The 20,771-nt window shown below is 45.1% G+C and overlaps 1 protein-coding gene across 2 annotated transcripts in view; it reads left to right on the forward strand.

Annotated features, from left to right (window-relative positions):
• The first annotated feature begins 450 nt into the window (after positions 1 to 450).
• The window catches only part of SGCG (sarcoglycan gamma), a 1,080,151-nt gene continuing 1,059,830 nt past the window's right edge, over positions 451 to 20,771 (forward strand). The window contains exon 1 of one of the 2 annotated variants that reach the window (XM_078657093.1): positions 451 to 605. The gene's annotated coding sequence lies outside the window, so the exon portion shown is untranslated. The remainder of the gene's footprint in view (positions 606 to 20,771) is intronic. The other variant, XM_078657094.1, reaches the window with a different exon arrangement.

The raw sequence follows: 20,771 nt of genomic DNA on the forward strand, positions 1-20,771 counted from the left end.
GGAGTAGCGTGCTACTCGCCAAAAAGCGCTTTGACTCCACTTGAGGGGTAGTAAACGCTATATAAGAACAATTACAATTTCTAAGTGCACCGTTTTCTTAATCTGATACATTTTATTTTGTCCAGTCACTTACATGCTGTATAGACTGTACAGGCTTTGAGTATATCACAAGGGACTTTAAACTTTTCGCTTACTATTTATTGCACTTATCAGAATAGTTGCGTTTTGAGGGTGTGGTAAAGTGAATCAAAAGTGAATATCCAATTAAAAAACACTTTAAATGAAAAAATTACGATTACTACCTGAGAGGGGCTGTGTGCTACGTAATAGTTATTTGAGCATGGTTCCTAGGGGTGTCATGCATGGAGCGGCGGAGCAGGCTGTTTAGTCACTGAGTAAAATTAGCTTTGTCCGTGCAGCCAGTGGGCTGGAATGCAAGACGTCGCCAAACATGTGAACACATTTTCTTCCAATGATTGTTCCCGGGCCAGGCTCGAAATATCTCCCACTCCTGGTTTGAAAGTGGCGGACAAGTCACCTACTATCGACGCGCCTCAGCTCGGAGGACAAGTTTTTACCGCCCGGATTTCTGACAGAAAACAGAGGTACGTGGTAAACAAATATCTTTTCGCCAAGTTTTGCTTCGTCAGTGACAGCGAACAGCTGTTGAACTGCAGACTGCTCACAGCGTGCGTTTTTTTCCTACGTCTGAAAATCTCTGGTTGCGTTTAAGATTATTTCCATCTGGTACAGGTTGTTTGCACTTCTGTTGAAGGTCCGTCTGTGGTTTCCCGTGGAGAGACGGCCGTCCACGTGTATCACATTTCTCCAGCAAAATGCCGTTTACGTTTGGGTTTTATAGACTATTGTAGTTTGTTATATCTTTTTGTAAGGGGAAAAAATGATCTTCGTGCAGAATGCATAATTTTAGATTACATTTTGCAAACATATGAATGCGACATTAGTTTTGCGGTCTTTATAATTCAATTTTTTAATAGCAAAAAAAAGCATCCGACGTTCAGCGCAGTGAGCCGTCAACGCACTACCCTTACTCTTTCCTAAATTGAGAGTGTTGTTATAAAGTAGACATTCAAGAAGTCAGGCACATAATATATGCCGGAATTTACTGTATTCCGCCTCTACTGTATGTACTCTAGCGTGTTGTAAATACTATCCAGAGAATGCTGTGTTTTTTCAGACATGCATATACATACAAAGAAGTCTTTCAACTGACATTTCTCTGTTGAACTGTTTCAGCCTTTTGCCACACTAACACTGTCTGATAACCCCACAACTTTCACTAGAAATTACTTCTAGCTGGAATAAGATCAATGGCCTTCTACTGTACACAAACTACGACGTGCAGAAAGAAAGGTGAAAGTCTCAAGTCTGTTAACTGAGTACGAGTCTGGAGGGTCTGCTTCGTAGTTTAGAACCAGGGAAGTGCGGAAAGGAACACGCGATATAAACACTGGGCTTGAAAGGCTGCTCGCAGGATTGGCATTTCGAGGCAACATTGGTAAGGTTGCATTTGCTATCTGTGGTGCACACAGCATGGTGACTTTCTTAGGGCGACTATCGTGACCTATATAGTGCAGTGTATGAATGGACATTTAACTCGAAATGTGCTCCACTGTAGAATCCCGAATGATAATATAAATGCCGAAAACACAGTGTTATAAAAATGCATACACCACGTTAATACAAAAAACAGCAAGTGGTTAGGCAAGTTTGAAACTACGGACATTTTCTGTGAAAGTTGCATTTCTATTTTAAATGTTAGGTGATTTATAGTGACCACATAGCAGAGTTTACCTTTGAGGGCTGGTTTGCCCTAGACATGGCATTGGTTGTTACTTTGTGATTTACTGGGTGGGAATTGAGAAACCTCAGTATATAAAGGTAGTTGTAGGCCTCTAACTGTTCATATTCTCCTGTTTATATTCACCTGTATGAATGTCCGTCTAAAACAATATTGGCACTGCAAAATGTAATGAAACCTATGTAGGGCAGTTAGCAAATTAAGGATAAGAATAGATGTAATAAATGTAATTTAAACATTTGAAAGTATATTTTAAAATGTTAGACTTTCTGCTCCTGCCTACCTCCTACTCAATCACTTTTAGAAAAAGATCACTTCCAGTGTAGGCGGACATATTGTTTGTTATGCTGCTCCTTCTAACATGCTTGCTGTTTCTCAAGACAATTTTCTGCTCTTTGTGTCATAATCCTGCTCTTTACAGTACCTCCACTTTGGCTTTTCATGTTGCTTCAAGGGCCCTGAAGAAGGAAATGCTTGGATCCTCACTGAATGTCTTATGTTGCTTCTTTATTATGCCTCATAAGTGCTTCATCAAATGATGCTCCTTGGATGTTGTTTACTTACTGCTCGTTCACAATGGTTATACTCAGTTTCAAACAATGGACAGTCTGTGGTGCAGGCATATCATATTTAGCAACATGCAAATACATATCTAGGCCTATGGCCAATATTTGACAAAGATTGGACTCGTGGTCTCAACTGAAAAGAAATATGTATTTATACTCTTTTCCATTCATCTGAAATCAAAGATCTTGTTACTGGCTGTCTATTACTGTATTCTGTTTCACACATTGTAAACCATAACAGTTGTCTTGACCATGTGTTGAGCTGCTTTGAGACCAGTGAGAGCTGTTTGGGCTGCAAGTCTGTGATCTAACTCCGAGAACCCATTGATCACAACAGCTCATGTCTGTCTTCACGTCCAATGCATTTTAAAACATTCTTGTGAAGTCTCCACACTCAGTATTTGCCGCGCCATGTGTCTTTGATAGAGCTTGGAATGTAAGTCTCAAATACACAGGGCCAACTATCCCATTTCTCCAAAGGTTTTGAGGAATCGTCATTTGTATAGAATGGATATGACTGAATCCCTAACCAGGAGAAAAATATTTTCCAGCTCAGTCTCAGGAGAAACTCAGAAGCCTGACAAGCAACACTTTTTACCTCAGAGTTCAGATGTAATGGAAGCTCCACAAACTAGTGTGTGAAGTGGCAAGCACAGTGAAGAATCAGTGGGCAAAATTTTCTCCTGCACCGGATTCATATGGTGGAAGATACGTGTCTTTGTGGATTCATTGTTCAAGTAGACACTTCATCCACAGGTCAAAGGATTTCCCATTACATCTCATCTCTAAATCAGGCCATTACCCTTCCTTTTCTTGTTGATACTGGTTGCTTTATAAACAAAGTCTAAAGAGAATTTGGATTTCTGCCTTTTTTCCTCCCAGAGATTCTGTGTATCATCTCAGACACATTGGTCTGCTGTACACTGCATCTACTATGGCATAATTTTTTAACGTTGTATGTTCTGTTTGGTTGCCAATTGTTCATACTAGAGCGTGTGCACAAAATATACACATAGTGCTCATTTACAATGATTTTCATGTGTTAGACCTGGAATCTTTTTGGGGTGCTCTTCCCTGATGTTTTTGCCTGCTGACGTCATATTTGGGCCTTGTTTTGATAGCCTGAGGACTTTCAGTGCGTTTGACACTGCCATTGAGTGCCAAAGCGCTGTGCTTTTCATATACATACTGGTGATTGGTGTATACATGATTGGATGATTCAAGTTAGCTGTAAGTTCCTTGTCTACGGGTAAGACACATATACAGGGCATGTACCTTGAGTGCTCCTCCGTGTGCACATATTACTGTTACTCAGCTTGGCATTTAAAAAGCTATGTGCCAAGGTTCTGCATGGATATTGCTATATCGAAGTTCTCCCTGGGGACAGCATGTGGTGTTGGGAAGAGGTAGGGCATGTGCACGTGTGCTTAACATGCAAGGGTTGTCAATGGCACCAGATGGTGTGTTCTGTACGACGAGTCCTGCTTCTCGCATTGGATTAGCCTGGGGAAAGGTAGGTAAAGGCTATTAAGCAGTATTTTCTAAGTGCAGAATAAAAGAAGTGTAGTGTTTGAAATCTATGAGTTCGTATTGGTGTTTTCTCTCCGGTAGTGGGAGTGGACCGACATTAAGGGGGTCATTAGGATGGTGGACGGACCTTGTCCGCCCGCCATCCTATCGTGAAATGGGACCGCCCGCCATAAGGGCGGGGGTCCCGTGGGGGCCATTACGATGCACCTGACACAGTGGCGGGCGCATCCTGCTTCCTGACATTGTGGCAGGCGGTGCACTCAGCACCGCCCGCCACAATGCCGGGAAGGCATGACATGCACTTCCATGCACAACATGGCAGGCACCGCGCAGTGCCTGCCATGTTGTGCATGGAACTTTAGGGGGTACCATAGGTACCCACGATGTGCACCCCCACCCCCCAGAGTCCCTGGGGGCGCGCAAGCAATTCTTGCATGCCTTTCCGGGGCAACAATGTTGCCACGGAAAGGCATGCTTATGCCCCTATAGTAATATGGCTGGCAATGTCTAACAGACACCGCCACCATATTAAACTCTTTTCCGCCCGGTCGACTTGTCGACCGGGTGGAAAAGCATCGGACGGTCTTTCCGTCTGCCGTGGTCCCCCCGCCATAGTAATATGGCGGGGGGGGAAATGGGTGGCGGGTGGGGTCAGATCTCGGACAGATCGCCATGCGGGCGGTGGCGATCCGCCCGAGATCCTAATGGGCCCCTAAGTGTGTGGAAATGTCACTTCATGAAAGTGGACATTTCGATGCGTGTGGCTGTGTGTGCCTGTCGACTTGTCTCCTATTCACATTTGGGTGCTGAGGGGACAGCTACATCAGTGCATTCCTGATAGAAGGTCATAAACTAGGGGTTCAAGGGAAACTGCAGGCCTCTGACTCTGAGAGGCCTTTCTGGGAACGTTATGTGGGGGTGGAATTGGGTCCTGCATTTCAAGGTGGAGGGTTTTGCTCTCACTAAAGATAGTGATCATACCTCCCGGGGTAGGATGGCAGAGTAGACAAAATTCAGAGAGGGCCAGTGTGTTTTAAATGTGGCCTTTTGAACTGATCGCATCTTCAAAGGCTATTGTGGATATAATGACTGGGGCTGCGGCCTCAGAAGTTAGAGACGCTTTTGGATTTGGAACCAGACTATGCTGGTTTGAGGCTGGGACATCGACAAAAGGAATTATTAGGGCAGGAGGGGCAGCAACTGGATAATCTGCAGACTTGTGGTGGCCTGGAGCTTCTCGTGCTCCAGGAAGGTGGATTTTGCCTAGACATTGCTGGCCTGCAGCTAAGTGCAAACTGTTGTGGCCTGGGTCCCTAAGTATTCTCCAAGGGCAGGTTAGCTAGCCTCCTGTCCACAAGATCTCAGTGACACGCAAGCCTGTAAGGATCGCGCAGGGTGCAGTGAAAACGTGTGGAAGTGATTGTTAGTTGGGACAAGGACCGTCCTGACGTACACCACCATCACCCTGTACAGAGGAGTGTGCTTGTAAAGATAAGCAGCCCACTTGAGGTGCCAGGACATGATGAGTTAGAGGAGTGCGAGGAAAGATTGCAAATAGGGGACCTGTTCTAGCTTGCTCTCTGGAGCGTGTGGTGCTTGAGGGGTGTTGAGGGACCTGAGCTGGGAACTGAGACTGTCTTCGACTTTCAGATCTGAAGGACGACAGAACCTGACGTCATGGTCTCCCTCCGAGTTCACTGGCTTCCTCTCCCTGGTCCCACGACACAAGGTACTTTCTTGTGGAGAACATTGTGACTGGCCCAAGTGGTTTCATTGTGACTTGTGGGCACCAACGGCTGGCTGTCGGAAGGTATGCAGCTCACACCTCCGCTTGAGGGGAAACATTTCTCCAGACTTGGAAGTGCACCAGCTTCTTGGGTCACGACCATTTGTCTACGTGGGGTAGTGATCCGCACTCGTGCAGGTGCCGCTGGGCACCAGGAGGTCTAATCCATATGGGTGAAACTAAGTAACTGTTTCTCTCCATTTTAGGTGGTTCCAACAATCTAATCAACATGTCTCCAGCAGGTGCAGTGTATCGTTGGCTGGTGTAGTTGAGTGACTGAGAGACTTGTTCACAAGGCATAGTCAAAGAACTGTGATTGCTTAACCATTGCAACTGTTGGGGATTGCGATATTGTGGAATGTTGTGTTGGATCAATACCTCTGATTAGGGCATGTGAGCTCATGCCATTATGCTGCTAATAGGAAAGTTTGACAATTGCATATAACTTGTATATACAATGTGTATTTTGTTTTCATTTCATTGTGTGCGTAATAGAAAGACCTGTGTTTCATGCATATGCAGTGTGTAGCGAGGGTGGTGTTGTGCCAATACTTTATTTATTTCATTTATTTTATTTCGAATTTTGTATAGCGCGTAGTTACCCTAGAGCATCCCAGCGCTTGTTCCAGAGCAACAGAAAGGTAGCAGTCAAGCATATTTAGAGGCATCAGTTAGGAAAGAGGTGCGTTTTGAGGAGTTTGCGAAACCGGAGAAGACAAGTCTCCGATCGCAGACTCAGGGGGAGTGCGGTGCGTTTTGAGGAGTTTGCGAAACCGGAGAAGACAAGTCTCCGATCGCAGACTCAGGGGGAGTGCGTTCCAAAGAATCGCTGTGTTCACTGAGAATCTTCTCCCCCCCCCCCGTACGTGCCTTTTTAACTTTAGGATTTTTGAGCAAATGTTTCTGATCTGAGAGCAAGGCTCTATTGGCCTTGTAGGGCACAACTAAGTTCTTCAGGATAGGAGGTCCCTTGTCCTGGAAAATTTTATGTGCAATACAAAGGGACTTAAATTTGACCCTTTCGCGCACCGGGAGCCAATGCAATGCCTTCAATGCGGGTTTAGCTGACCGCGTCATTGGGGTACTCTTAAGAAGCCGTGCTGCAGCGTTTTGAATCTGTTGGAGTTTGTTAAACGTTGCTTCAGGGGCATCGAGAAAGATAGCATTACTATAATCCAATCTTGATACGATCAGCCCCTGAATAAGCAGTTTTATGGATGGCGGTGGAAGGAGGGGCAGAACTTTCCGAGCTGAGCGGAGAAGACCAAAGTAGACTCCCGCCATTTTTTTCGCTTGGGTCCTGAAAGAGAGGTCTTGTTCCAGCCAGACCCCAAGACTCTTAAATCTCCTCCTTTGAACTCGGGAGCTCGCCCAAACAACTGGGCCAGATAGTCGGAGGGAGTGAGGGTCCTTTGTGTCCTAAAAGCATTATTTCGGTCTTTGAGCCATTCAGCTTCAATGCCGATTCACACATCCAAGTGTAGACTTTGGACATGCAGGAGTGCAGCCTGTCTGGACTTTTAGCAAGCTGGGATAAGGTGACCACCAGCTGAGTGTCATCAGCGTAGCTCACGATTTTGATACCAAATGGGGCGACCACATCCTCCAGGGGGGCCATATACACATTAAATAATGTGGGGCTTAGGGATGAGCCCTGTGGCACACCACAATGGAGGGGGATGGACGCTGATCGTGCGCTGCCTTCCCATACCTGGTAAGTCGGGTCGCTAAGGAATGACGTGAGCCATTTCAAAGCCGTCGCTGTCACTCCTACATCTGACAGCCGTCGAATAAGCACTTGGTGATTAACAGTGTCGAAAGCCGCACTGAGATCCAGGAGGATCACTGCCACTGATCCTCCCAAATCCAAGATGCTTCTGGCTTCCTCAACAACTGCCAGAAGAGCGTTGTCGGTGCCCTGACCCGGCCGAAAGCCTGTTTGTGAATTATGCAACAGGCCATTGGACTCAAGAAAGTGTGATAGATATTGGTTCACCAACCTTTCCGTGATTTTACTGAGTCCAGGGAGCAAAGAAATGGGCCTGAAATTCGCCAGATCCGATGGATCTAGGTGAGGCTTTTTCAGGAGGGCTTTCACAACTGCTCCCTTCCAGCTCTGTGGCACCAGACCCCGTGCAAAGGATGCGTTAATTAAATCGGTAACAGGGGTGGCAATAGTAGTTCCTACCTGTTTCAGGATCCTCATAGGGACCGGGTCGCTGGGGGAGCCGCTCTTAATAGTGACCAGCACTTTAAGGACCTCGTCCACTGACGCTGGTCCGAAGGCTTCCAGGTGGATGGGGGCTCCGACCGGCTGCCTACTGGCGTCTGCTCTCTGGTCAATCTGAGGCAGGGTACTTAGAATGTTCTCTATTTTGGTGTGAAAATAGTTCGCCAGATCCTTACATTTGTCGCCTGGGTTGTCGTGAGCTAAAGAGGGCTCGGGAACTCTCAATAGTTCCTTAACCACTAGGAAGGTTTCTCTGGAGGAATTCGAGGAGTTTTTAATTCTTTCATCAAAGAATTGCGCCTTAGTACGGCAGATTTATACGCCCTTATCGTGGAGCGGTATTCATTTCTATTAGATTCGCCCCACTCCTTCCTCCATACGCGCTCAAGCTTCTTACAGCCCTTCCTAAGAATTCTCAGCTCAGGCGTATACCAGGGGGCAGAGCTCATTCTCTTCTCCCTTTTTGAGACTGTTCTTTTAGGGAGGATGGAATCGAGTGAGCTGGTCAACCAGTTACCGAGGTTCGCATCTGCCAAAGCCGGGTCCAGGACTGGGGGGGGACGCGAACGTTCAAGTTTGAGGATCCAATTCTCAACCGACAACCTGGACCAGGCCCTTTCCAGAGTACGAGCACTGGGAAGAGATGTAGCCATGGCCTCAATTTGCCAGGTGAAAGGGACCAAAAAGTGGTCTGACCAGGGGAGAGGGTAGGAAGGCATGGCCCTAAAAAGGGGCACATTGGAAAAGATCGGGTCAAGCAAATGGCCCTTGTTGTGTGTTGCTCCAAAGTTGATCAGGCCCACCTCATAGGCCTTAAGATCACATTGTAGGTCTCCCGCCACAAGGTCAGCCGGGTCGTTAAAATGGAGATTAAAATCTCCCAACGTCATAAAGTTAGTAGTAGTGGATGCCAAAACCGTGACGGTTTCCATCAAAGAGCTGACAAAGTTGCCAGCACACCCCGGTGGGCGGTACACCAATAAGCCTGACACAGAAACCGTAGGTGAAATCTGCAAAGAGAACTGATAGCTCTCGCAGTCCATCACCCCGCTATTCAGAGCCCTACACACAAATGAATCCCTGTATAGTATGGCAATGCCACCCCCTCGACCCACAGGCCTGTTCTGAGAGTGTATTAAAAAACCTGGGGGGAGGGCCCGTACAATATCCACCCCTGAGCTCGATGTGAGCCACGTTTCCGTCAAGAACAGGATATCTAAATTATGATCCTGTATGAGAAAATTAATCTCTAGGGAGTGCCTCAGGAGGGTTCTGCAATTCAACTGGGCCATTTTCAGGGAGCTCTTTCCCTTAGATGACTGGGGCGAGCAACATACCTCACAATTGGAAAAAGGTTTTGCTCCTCTATAAGTGTAGTTGCAGGTCGTCTTTTTAGAGGGTCGTAATGACATAAGGTCGTCGCGAGTATAGGTAATACCGAGCCCTAATGATTTTAACAGGGGTCCTGGCCCTAAGCCCGCCTGGGCCCGGACGGGCACAGACGGGCTGGACTCTGGCGCGACTCTGGCGCCATTCCGGCGCGCCCGCTGCGCGTCACCGCTGCGCGTCACCGCTGCGCGTTTCCATTGCAGATTTATATAGCGGTTCGTGAGTCTGCCTGGGACACTGAAGCGCTGACCAAAATGGCGCCCGTGGAGTGTCCCAGCCTACCCCAAGATGGCTGCGGAATCGGCGATATGCAGCAGATAAGGACCCTTTACAATTTGGACCTGAGGACAAGCCTGACTACTTGGTGCCAAGCTACCTTAGGGTGAGCACAGGTTATCGGACACGTGTATCGTACTTATCCTGTTTAGGACAGTGCATTCGGACTGGATTCAATACATCCCAGTCAGCCGGAAACCGCTCGGTTTAACACCATGGGTATCATACACAGCCTGGGTGAAGGACAATGTCCATGTGCAACAATATCAAAACAGTGCACATGTTCATCTTCAAATTGCATGTAAATGTAAATGTAAATGTACAGGAATTTATATAGCGCAAATCACCAAGCGGTTTCTAAGCGCTTGCTTAGGGAACCCGTCCTGGTATTCCCCTGTGAGATAACCCTGGCAGGGTATCCGCAAGGTGAAAGCCAGGCATCCCGCCGCGAGGGGCCGTTGTGGAGATTAAGCAAGCTATTGCCCAGAGTCGCAGAGTGTGAACCCGTGAATCGAGTAGGCACCTGAGCGAGAATTGTCGAGTCCATGGACATTTTAGGACTCAAGACCCCGCCGAGCTGGGAATTGAACCCTGGTCCCGGACTGACCTCTGCTTCCAGGTCTGCCTCCTCTAACCAGTGAGCCACACTTCTCCACAGTGTAGCCTGTCAAGAGCATGGTCAAGGTGCCAATGGACATATGATAAAACAGATGTTGGTACTATGTTGATGCATTTACCTGTCACAAACACATTGTTACAGTGATGACACCCCAGCAAAATACACAATGCACAAAATTATGATCCAACTCTTTATCTAGCATCATTGAGCATAGTGCACCTGTAAGAAAACAGGATGTGACCTGTGAAGCCCCCAGTTTCCTTTGCTTTTGAAACCCTGGTTTTTTAACCTCTGCTGTGAATACGCCTTCTAAAAGATGTCTCTTTAACTATAAAACTCTGATTAAAATTGATTTGAGCTGAACAGTTAGTGCCAATATTCTAAAATAAGGTCACTTTCTGTGTTCTTTTGAGGTAAAGGGCTTTGAGGAGGTTTTGTCACTTGTGTGGGACAGGTATTTAGAAGCATGTTCGCACATGTGGGGGCTTGGAGAAGGAGTACCTGTCTAACTCTGGCTGAAATCTGCACACAAGTAGCTCTTTGCATAGATGAAACCCTAGCTAAATTGGTTGTTACCTGAATTCAATAGAAAAGATAAATAAATAAAAATAAAAAATGGCCCAAGTGTTCCAAATGTAAATTTATAGTACTTAAATTGTTTAGTACTTTGTAAATAAGCTTCCCTTAAATGTAATTTTTGGTTGGCATAAGCTGCAAGGATATCCTTATACATCAATTGCTGGGTCACTAACATATATCATGTGTCCATTTTACTTTATAAGCTTTCTTTCATATATTAATAAGTAATGCACTTTTCTCTTAGCCCGCCTATGTGTGATCCATGTTTTGAGGTCACCTGCTCCATTGCACAGCTGGCATATCAAGACACAGTGAGAAAAATTCATCCTTCTTAAAGGGCTTAGACCTCTTGACAGATGAAGGCAGAGGATGAACTCTCCATAGCTGTTAGTAGCACCTCCCTGTAATGTACCCTTCAAGAAGTTCCCACATTAATCAAAGGAAGACCTCTGGCTCCAGTCACCAGATGAGATTTCATTGAAGTCTTGGAAAGAACAAAGGAGGATTGGGTGTGAGTAGCTTCAGCTCAGGAAAGTGGTATTCTGTGATTCTAGAGGGGCCTAATATTTTTAATTTTTCCAAAAATACTGTGCAAGGCATGGGACACCAACAAGCTGTCAGTTAGAGGTGGAGAAATGTTGTGGTATCACTGAATTGTATTGGTGACACCCAATGCTCTAGTTCTTCCCACCACCACTTTTGATCCCTTCCATGGGGGCGAACAGTTAAACAGAATAGGAGAGGAAAGAATATGGAGTGCCCCACCCTATGCTTGTATTCATGAAATCTGTGGACCACTGTTCTCTTCTCAGGGTCAAAGGCATTAACTACCTGCTTCCTTCTGAAGACCAGCAGAAGGTGGACTTGTTGGGGACCTTGAAGGAAGTGGGTCCACTGGTCTGCAGTTGGACTGGTCTTCCTATGATGCTGTTAGGATTGAGCACCATGACTCTTGCTTAATACACAACACCTTGCATCTGGTGAGTGCATGTAGAGAAGGTGATCTGCCATGTAAGGCCTGTCCGGAGAACCCCAGGTATAGAATCCCCCAAAACTGGACAGGATGGCACGTCCAGTACCCTTCATTTAAGCTGCTGCTATGGAGAAGAAAGTACAAGTGCCAGAGGCTGTAGAAAGACATCCAGAAATTCTAATCATAAATAAATTCTAGAGATCAGGAGACTCCTGAGGCTGGCCTTTGGCTGGTTGTATGCCACTAACAGGATATACTTCTCAAACATCCATAAAAAATGAGCCAGCGGGGATCAAGCTATCTTAAACCATAGTAATGACCTATCTGAGGGTGTCCTTGAGCATTGGGCACTTGTAGTGGTGAAGATATCCCAAACATTATCTGTAAAATCCCGCTGGGGAGTCCGTGACCATTCTAGTCCTTCAAAGTGGACAGGAGTCCTCCTGCGTTAATTTCAAGAATATCGCAGAACCCAGACTTCCCCATGTCACTAGGAAGAGGTTGGCTCCTGGGATGGAAGCTCTCGAGCATCATGAGAGAATATGAAACACAGAGTAGTGAGGAAAGAATTGTTTGTACAAAGTTACCATACAACAGAAATTATTTTGGAATGAAGTAATTGTAGTGAGAATTAAAAAAACATTACATAGGTTCATTGTAATTACAGTCATAATGTATCACATTCTTATACACATATTTATATAATCCTTAAAAATTCATACCGATCCTTAAGTTGCCAAGTTGCCAACATGTATTACGAGGAGTGAAAAACAGTTTCTTCGGGGAAAACAAACTTCAGAAGGAATATTTGAGCAGTACAAGCCAGAGGAACTCAAAAACAGGTGATATTAAAAGATTAACCTGGTTTGATGTTTTGTTCCTCAAAATCCAATAAGCAACCTTCATGATTGTATGTTGGATCATGGTTCCTGGCAAAACCACACAGAAGTCATCATAGAGAAAATATCGTATACGAAAAATACCCAGCAATCTTTCTTAGTTCTGACTTTTCAAATATTCAAGCAGTGTAGTGCAATACCATACAGGCTGTATTGGGAAAATTAAATGTTAACCAAAATATTCCAAAGACATCAGATAGTGTCTTTTCTAAGCCTGAACATGAAAAGCATTTTTGCATCAAACCTCCTCTCATACAGCCTAGCTTGATTTTCCCAAGACGGCATGTATGGTATTGCACTACACTGCTTGAATTTTTGAAGCAGGATTAAGACTGAGTGGCATACGGTTGGGTCCGAAATGGAAAGGCATGGTGAGCAAAAAGACTTGGGCCCCTTTCTATGTACTAGCGATGAACGTTTGACTTTGTTTAGCATTCCTTCCATCAATTGTCTTTTTGTATTTGTCACCCCAAGTGGGACTGGTATGCCCAGACTTGGGTCCCGTGCTCACCATTTCACTGGAGTCAAGCTAGCCTGGTTGATGAAGGGTGATACCCTGAAACCGGTCCCAGCCAGGGCTGGACTGGCCATAGCGGGCACCAGGCAATCCCCCGGTGCCCCGCACAGGTGTGGGCCGGTTTTGGGCCCCTGGGGGCCGGTTTTGTAACAGGGCCGTTTTTGTAACATTGCTGCAAAATCAGCCCTGTACCAAAATCGGCCAGAAACCGGCCCCGGCAAAGAGCTCGGCAGCACCTCCAACACGCCCCCCCCCCCAAGAGGTGGGGGCCGAGCCCTATGCCAGGGCCGGTTGTGGTTCCCAGTCCGGCCCTGCCCAGCATGCTTGTTTCTGATCTAGGAAGGACCTTGCTTGGCAGTTCGGGCTGGACTGTTGCCATGGGGGGCAGGGTAAAGACTGATTTGCATATAACTGGGTCCGAACTGGAAAGGCACTGTGGTAAAAAAAACTATGGATTCAGGCCCAGATCTCTGTACTGCTGCGAATGTTTGACATTGTTTAGCAGTCCATCCATCAATTGTTCTTTTTGCTCCTGAGGTGCAAGACATCAGTTAAAACAACAGTGGCCAGTACCTACTAATTGTTTTTTCTGCACTAACCAGTCTCCTCCTGGCAAAAGATTATGCAAGACTGCTTAGTTTGAATTTTTGTGAATTTTTTTATAATGCAAAATTCAGGAACATGACAAATTTTGCCTACGTAGTTAACATTTCACCATGAACTACTTCATTTACACATTTAGGTTGGAATTAGATGGGCGCAATATGTTGTAAATAAAGGCCACATTGTTTATATTTATTAATGACTATATAAACATTTTGAAGTTTTTTATAGCGTGCAAAAGATCTGTACGAACGGAAGAGAACTTTACATAAATACAAAGGCTAGTAATTAATACATTTTATTTCAGTTAATAAAAACCATAAAATATTGCACAGATAAAAACATTAATAATAAACATATTCTGCTAATAAATCCAGATTTTTACAATTTCCTTTGAGCATCGCCGGAGTGCATGTTGTGCCCTGTTTAAGTAAAGTCACTTTGGACCCATCCTTAGGTTGTATTCATCAGACTATTTGCGATCAATAATCGTTCGGCTTCAAGATACAATTTTATGAAAGCAGCTATTATTTGTGGAGATTCCCCTCATACAGAATAAAAGGACATGCCTACATGATCGAATGCTATACATATTAAAAATCTTGTCAACAAGATTGTTCTTTCTATTAATAAAAAGCGGGTAAATTCATCAAATGTGAGTCAAACTTTCTTCATCTAGTAAGCAAAGTCTGCACTTGTATTCAGAGGTTGCAGTTGCCACTTGGGGGTGTATTCTAATGTTTGGCATAGACTAAAATGTAACTCCATCCGCATCTCAACCAACTCAGACGTCAACCTCGCTAGCGTCGAACACCTCCACTTCCAGATCCACACCGACCCCAAGACCACACTCAGAGGCACCCTCCTCTACAGACCACCAGGACCCCGTGCTCAATTCAGTGAAGACATCACTGACTTTATCACCCCACACGCCCTCCCCTCCGAGGAATACATTCTATTGGGAGACCTCAATTTTCACCTGGAAAAAAGCAACGACAGCAACACCACCACCCTGCTGGACAATCTCGCCAACCTCGGACTCAAACAACTTGTTAATACCCCCACTCACTACGCAGGTCACACACTCGACCCTATCTTCACCTCCAGCAAACATATCTCCTTCAGTCACACCACAGCTCTCCACTGGACGGACCACAGCTGCGTTCACTTTATCTTCAAAAAGACCACAACCCACAACCACCCTCAACCTACTCTGCGAAGAAACTGGAACAAAATCACCATCGACGAGATCTCCTCATCGCTTCTTCAAAACCTCCCTGCCCACTCTTTGAACCCCAACCAAGCAGCCATTAACTTCACTCAATGGCTAACCAACAGCGCCGACAGCCTAGCACCCTTGAAAAAACGTCAAATCAAACTAGGCAGCAAAAACGCCCCCTGGTTCAACGATGAGCTCAAGAAATCCAAGAAACTCTGTCGCTCCCTTGAGAAGGCATGGAAAAAAGACCCAAACACCAACACCAGGGACGCCTTCAAAAACGCCATCCGCACACACCACCAACTGATCCGGTCCGCCAAGAAAGCAGCTTTCAAAGACCGACTTGACAACAACGCCCACAACAGCAAGGAATTATTCAACATCGTCAAAGAGTTTACCAACCCCACTGCCAACTCCAACGACATCACTCCCTCTCAAGCCCTTTGCGACTCCCTAGCTTCGTTCTTCCACGACAAAATCGCACACATCCACAACAGCTTTGACAACCAACCCGGAGACCAACCCACCCAACCCTCTGCCGAACCGTCACCCCCCCCCGAACATCCTCAATGACTGGAACCCAATCTCCACTGAGGACACCATCCGCCTGATGAACTCCATCCACTCAGGATCCCCCACAGACCCATGCCCTCACCACATCTTCAACAAAGCTGACTCCATCATCGCACCCCACCTCCGAGATGTCATCAACTGCTCCCTCAACTCCGCCACCTTCCCGGAAAGCTGGAAACACGCCGAACTCAGCGCCCTTCTGAAAAAACCCACAGCTGACCCCACCGAACTCAAAAACTACCGCCCCATCTCGCTCCTCCCATTCCCAGCCAAAGTCATCGAGAAAGCTGTCAACAACCAGCTCGCCGCCTTCCTCGAAACCAACAAATCCCTCGACCCCTCACAATCTGGCTTCCGAGCCAAACACAGCACTGAGACCGCACTCATCGCAGCAACAGACGACATTCGAACTCTACTGGACAATGGAGACACAGTCGCCCTCATCCTCCTCGACCTCTCCGCAGCCTTCGACACAGTCTGTCATAGCACCCTGTTACAACGCCTCAGTAACATCGGAATCCAAGGAAATGCACTGGAATGGATCACCTCGTTCCTTGCCGGAAGAACCCAGAGAGTCCGCCTCCCACCATTCAAGTCAGAGGCCGCTGAAGTCATCTGCGGCGTGCCACAAGGATCTTCACTCAGCCCCACCCTCTTCAACGTATACATGAGCCCCCTCGCGGCCATCGCACGCCAACACAACCTCAACATCATCTCCTACGCTGATGACACTGAACTGATCCTCTCACTCACCAAAGACCCTAACACCGCCAAAACTAACTTACATAAAGGAATGAAAGAAGTAGCCGAGTGGATGATGCACAACCGGCTGAAACTGAATTCCGACAAAACAGAAGTCCTCATCCTAGGTACCTCCCCCTCCGCCTGGGACGATTCGTGGTGGCCAGAGTCCCTTGGAAAAGCCCCCATCCCGACAAACCACGCACGGAACCTGCGCGTCATTCTGGACTCCTCACTCTCGATGGCCAGACAGGTCAACGCCGTTTCATCATCTTGCTTCAACATCCTTCGCATGCTCAAAAAAACATTTCGCTGGATCCCCACCGAAACTAGAAAAACGGTCACCCACGCACTGGTTACAAGCCGCTTGGACTACGGAAACACCCTATACGCCGGTACCACCGCAAAACTTCAGAAAAAACTCCAACGCATCCAGAACGCATCAGCCAGACTCATACTAGACATTCCGCGTAAAGACCACATTTCTGGTCACCTGAAAAACCTCCACTGGCTCCCCGTCAATAAAAGGGTAACATTCCGCCTCCTAACCCACGCACACAAAGCACTTTACGAACTTGGACCCGAATGCCTCAACACACGACTTTCCTTCTACACCCCCTCCTGCCAGCTACGCTCCTCCCACCAAGCCCTCGCTGCTGTACCTCGCATCAACAAAACCACCATGGGTGGAAGATCCTTCTCCTACCTGGCAGCCAAAACTTGGAACTCACTTCCCACTCACCTTCGTCTCACTCAGAACCACCTAGCATTCAGAAAGCAACTTAAAACCTGGATATTCGACAAGTAATTCCCCACCCTCTCCAAGCGACTTGAGACCCTCTGGGTATGTAGCGCGCTATATAAATTAATTGAATTGAATTGAATTGAATACTTTTGTAAAATGATCCAAGTAATGTTGTAAAATATTTCTGAGGGTGCAGCTCCCTGTAAGTGTCAATCGTTGTCCATGCATGCCTTCTTTTTCTAAACTCTACTTTATCTTCAAACCATGACAACTTCCTTGTTTGCTTGTTGATTACTTTTTTGAAGGAGTAGTGCCATGTCCCAGAGTTCTTAAGCTCTAAGCATCGTTAATGCTATATTGAAGGCTTGGACCCAGTTAGAATTTTAGTCCATGGTGTTTTGTATTTCATTCCATATCAAAGCTTGTAATGTGTTTCCGTTTGAGGATCTTACTAATGACATGTATTTGATCAATGCACCTGTTTGTGCAAAATTATTTTGGTTTATTAGCCCGAAATCTAATCGAATCTGAGAGGGGGATACACTCTGGGGTAACTGAAATAAAAGTCTGAAGACCTTAGTTTGTTCAGAATTGAGGAAAGACCCAAGTTTACCTAGGAAAGCTTCAGTGCCATAGCAGAAAGTTGGAATAAACATAGCTTGTATGGCTGGAATGCCAGGCTTTGTAATTTCCGGGGGATTCACTGGAAAGCTAAGATTAGGGAAACAATTCCTGGTATTAATGCACTCTGATGTAGGTTGTGTGACTGCCATTCTTGTACACATACTCCAAGATATTTGTATGACGTTGTTCTTAGATTTGGTTTCCCCACTTAATGACCAGCTGCCTTTCTTACTTATTTTTCTGCCAAAAACCACTACCCACGTTTTCAAGAAATTAATAGCCATTTCATTCTCAATGCAATAAATATTTAATTGGTTAAGTACTCTCTGTAAGCCCATTCCAGTTATATCCATGAGTACAAGATCATCAGCGTATTGTAATGATGCTACATTCCTGGTTGCCAGTTTTTGTGGATGAGAATTAGTTGTTGCTAAATAAGCACTAAAATCTGCCAAAAACAGGTTAAAAAGTACAAGTGCCAAGACACAGCCTTGCTTCAGACCTCTCTTTATAACAATTTTTTCTGTAAGGTTGGTATTTTGACTAAGTCTGGCCTGTGTCCAAGTATTGTAGTATAGAAGTTGAATTGCATGTAATAATTTTAGTGGGATTTCCCAACTGCACAATTTTTCCATAATAAATTGCGATTGACATGGTCGAAGGCTTTTGAGAAATCCACAAAACATGTATATAATATTTGTTTCTTTGACAAGCATTTGTCGACAATCATGTTAAGAGCTACCAGATGATCTAAAGTACTAGCTTTTGATTGAAAGCCATTCTGATTATATGGTATGAAGTTTTTCTTGTTAGCCCAGTCTTCAAGTTCTGTTAAAATAAGTCCTGCAAATACTTTGGAATCAATGTCTAATAATGCTATCATTCTATAGCTTTCTGGGGAACTATACCGACCCTTCTTATAGATTGCCTGTAAGATTGAGCCATGCCAATTGTCTGGGATGGTTTCTGTGGTTAAACAATGCTATGTTGAATAAAGTTTGGAAACGGTTACTCCAAAAATCCCTGTCTTCTTTATAAATAGGCCTTGGAAGGCCATTTGGGACAAGTGCACAATTACCCCGACATTTCTCCATTCTTCTTGTGATTTCGCTTTGTGTAGAGACTAACACTGTTTCACATGTAATATCCATTACGTTTACTGACCGATCATCTTTCATGTCACATAGGGCAGATATATGAGCTTTAATAATAATAATAATAATCCACATTTGTAAAGCGCGAACAATCACCCATAAGGGTCTCCAGGCGCTGGGGGCCGTCAGGAAGATTAAGCATGCTATTGCCCAGAGTCACATGGTGCTGGGCTAATCTGCCACCGGTGCCCAGGATCGAACCATGATCCCCAGATTCCAGCGTCAGTCGCCCTGGCCGTGGCGCCACACCTCTCCCAATAAGCTTTCCAAGCTTCTTCAGTGACTTTGTTCTCCACTGATCCCATGCAGTGACTATCTTATTGATTTTGACCATAATAACTTTGAGTTGGCTTTACAGGCTTGAACTATCTCTATCCAGTCTTGCTCGGATTTGCTCTCTTTGCTTCCCATATTGCCTGTTTATAAGACTTCTGCATTTCTCTGAGCTTTGTTTGGCTCTGTGGGTTTAACTGGAGATTAATAGCTTTCATGTCTCTGTCCATGGTCCTTCGTGGTCGTCTAAGTGAGCTGGAATACTAGGCGTTGCACTTATACTGACGACTTGGGGCTTTAAAGTTATTTGGTGGTGCCAAAGTGGCCTTGAGTTCTTTTTGCGATTGACTCCAGGCCAGGATTAGATTTTCGGGATCCCAGATAAGTGTTGAGCCAGACTTCTTCCAAAATTTATATCAGGAAAATGACACTCCATTCCATCTGATTTTTTCCAGCTTGTGTCTGATTCTTGTATGCCGATAGGCTTATTCATTTGTCTGTTCATGTTTTAATTGATTATGCTTAAGATTTGTGGTGAATGGTCACTTTCACACCAATCGCAGATTTTGAAACATAAGGTTTTGTGAGAAGATTAAGGGATACAAAAGTGTAATCCAGAAACAAATTTGATTTGTTAGTTTTCCTTGTGGTACTCATTAGAATATCTCCTTGAGTGAGCCATTTAATGCTTGAAGGTCCAAGTCTTCCATTGTTTGTAATAATTCATGATCTGATTTATTGAGTGAACCGAATTTAGAAATTTGGATTGGGATGCCCCAATTTCTGTCTGCTCTTTTTAAGTTTCCTCTTATTCCTTGGTGATTAGCCATGTTTATATTAAAATCTCCTGACACTATGCAGGAGATACCTTGATGCAGAATTTCTAAGGACAGATGATAATTGTATTATTTTTACATTTCTCCGTTTTTTAGTTGAATTTGGGTGGATGTAAATGTTTAAAATTATGACAGATTCCAGGGCATTGTCGTAAATCCAATTATTTATTTTTATACTATGCATAAAAGAAACGTTGCTTGGGAGACTGAAAAAAGAGAAGTTTTGTTTAATGTAACATATATGGATAGTCATTACTTGAGTGTGAGACTGCCTCCTCCTCCATTTCACAATGTTCCTTTATGCAATGTGTCACATTGCTCTTGGACAGACCTGCCCATGCCTATAATGCACAGACCGCAGTAAAATTACAAATGCAGAAAACACTGTGTGCCCACAAGTGTGATCTGAACATTATGAAGCCATTATCGTAAAAGCCTTGAAAAAGCCCTGGTCCGATTGACACTGTAGGCCGAAACACGTGTCTGCAGTTCAGGATCTTTTTATGCATTTGATTTCACAAAGAAAAATTGACCTATGGAAATACATTAAATGCATAAATAAAGGAATATATTGGAAATTACCACCTGGTACTGAGAATGATGTCTGTGCATAAAGGAACATTGTGAAATGGAGGAGGAGGAAGTTGCACACTCAAGTAAGGCTTAAATAATGAGGTATAAAAGGTTCAATACCTCGAGAATAGCCTCTCCAACAACCGATTTAAGGCATTAACATCGAGGACGAGACCACTTGAACCTTATCTCGAAACCTTAAAAATATATGGATAGTCCCCCTGTGGGATGCCTATGTTTCCTT

The sequence above is a fragment of the Lissotriton helveticus genome, chromosome 8 (genome assembly GCF_964261635.1).
Source record: "Lissotriton helveticus chromosome 8, aLisHel1.1, whole genome shotgun sequence".
Taxonomy (NCBI): domain Eukaryota; kingdom Metazoa; phylum Chordata; class Amphibia; order Caudata; family Salamandridae; genus Lissotriton; species Lissotriton helveticus.